This window comes from Bidens hawaiensis, unplaced genomic scaffold, assembly GCF_021521415.1.
Source record: "Bidens hawaiensis isolate Kalapana, Puna unplaced genomic scaffold, B.hawaiensis_p1.1 tig00012229_1, whole genome shotgun sequence".
Lineage (NCBI taxonomy): Eukaryota > Viridiplantae > Streptophyta > Magnoliopsida > Asterales > Asteraceae > Bidens > Bidens hawaiensis.
Genome location: NW_027491988.1, coordinates 1 through 1,998, shown reverse-complemented (window position 1 = coordinate 1,998; position 1,998 = coordinate 1). Strand labels below are relative to the sequence as shown.

The 1,998-nt window shown below is 33.0% G+C and overlaps 2 non-coding genes across 2 annotated transcripts; one reads left to right on the top strand and one right to left on the bottom strand.

Moving 5' to 3' along the window:
• Positions 1-977: 977 nt before the first annotated feature.
• Positions 978-1,048, bottom strand: TRNAC-GCA (transfer RNA cysteine (anticodon GCA)). The gene has a single exon. It is a non-coding gene; the product is annotated as a tRNA-Cys (tRNA).
• Positions 1,049-1,801: 753 nt separating this feature from the next.
• On the top strand, positions 1,802-1,889 carry TRNAS-GCU (transfer RNA serine (anticodon GCU)). Its single transcript has one exon. It is a non-coding gene; the product is annotated as a tRNA-Ser (tRNA).
• The last annotated feature ends 109 nt before the right edge of the window (positions 1,890-1,998 follow it).

Genomic DNA, 1,998 nt, shown 5'->3' with positions numbered 1-1,998 from the left:
AAATGCGTTGCAGAACGATCTATAAAACAATTGATACCGTTTCATTCCTCAACTAAATTAGGAGTGCTTCTAAAGTCCACTTCTTCCCCATACTACGAGTGAAAGGGAAAATGTAACATTAAAGCAGCCCAAGCGAGACTTACTATATCCATGTGAATTATGTCCCTTATCTCTATGATAGAATTATTCCATTATTGCTCACTAATAATAGTAGAATAAATGGTCCAGAGTCAAAAAGGGATTCTGGGTGAACACTATTGATGAACCAATCAAAAAATCCATTTCAAAAATTTCTATATGATTTATAATCGGGAAAGACTAAACACAAGTAAAATAAAAAATCAAAACTACAAAGGAATGTTACTAATGGAACATCTAGTAATAAAATAAGAGGGCACATTCCTTTTTTTCTTGCCCTTCAAAGTAAAAATAAATCAATTGCTATCTATTACAAACTTTTTCCTATTTGATCTAATCCGTACCCTTTCCCGATTGTCTCTTTGAAGGAGTTGGGAGATAGTATATTATACTTTTGACGAGAGGTTAAAAAAAAAGAATCATTTTTTTCATATTTTTTTCTATAAATTATCCATCTCAATCTAATAGTGATTGAATGCCTGAACACTCAGAGATTCTCGCGAGCCTATATATGTAGATTACACAGTATAGAAATAGAAAGAACTTCCCCCAACCAGTAGTTAAATTATCTCCAATCAAGACCCAATAAGTAGACATTACATTAGTAGAAAGGAATCGGGAAGTCTTGCTTCGACCATTAAAATCAAACATTAAAATCAAATCTTTCTTTTCATTTTGGATTCAAAGATTTCCGATTTCCAATCTTTTACAAAATCCCCAGAACGGATGTTTAGAATCAACCAAGTATTAACAGTCCCCTTATTCTGTTCTGGCTGGGTAAAATTAGGTTGAGTTATATCAGCAGAACAGAATAAGAGATTCCGATTCGTTTGCTGATGAGGCGGCACCCGGATTTGAACTGGGGAAAAAGGATTTGCAGTCCCCTGCCTTACCACTCGGCCATGCCGCCAAAACGATACACAATAGAAGAAATTTTTACCTTTTTTGTTGGATTACTCAATTTTAGTTTATTGTACTTGCATCCCCTTTTGAATCCTTTTTCTAACCAAACTTATCAAAATTAGAAAAAAACCCCTTTCCCCTTTTGATTGTCCCTTCGATTGATTGTATAATATCTCAAAACACACAATGCCAAAAAGCTTCCCCTCACTTTTCTATTGAAAAATCAAATGTATATTTTCACTCAAAAAACCAAAATTTATGACAAACGGGATATTCGTTGACTGAGAATTCGTCAATGATTCTTGGATTTGAATCTAAAATTTGGTTTGCCAAACGACATAAGAAAATACAAATTGATACATACTTGATTTATCCTTTTCTTGATTTATTCTTTTGAATCAAAAATCCTTCTCAATTTCCATTATAACAAAAATGATAAGTATATGTAAACCCCAGAACGGAAATTGTTACACGGGGTACTAAATTGGCTATTTAGAGTATGTTGCCTATAAATAAAAAAATGAAGGGAATTTTTTGTAACAAAAAAAGGCCCGGCTGGGTATTGGCCGGGCCAGGCCAAAAAGGCACTTCGAATAAAATAAAAGCAAGAAGGTCTTCTTTTTTTATCTTTCTATTTTGATCTTTCGAGCATCTAAATGGAATTGCTAATTCTATAATAACGATAAAGAATGTGAAAGAAATACTTAATTTAATCCTTACTTGATGTGTAATGTAACATAGTAATTATCTTTTTCAATTGGGAGAGATGGCTGAGTGGACGAAAGCGGCTGATTGCTAATCCGTTGTACGAGTTATTCGTACCGAGGGTTCGAATCCCTCTCTTTCCGTTGATGACTTTCTATTTTTTTTCTAGTTAAGTGTATGGAATAGCTAAAAGAAAATAAAAATACGAAGAAAATTGTAAAATAAAACAAGAAAAACAATTTATTCTTCACG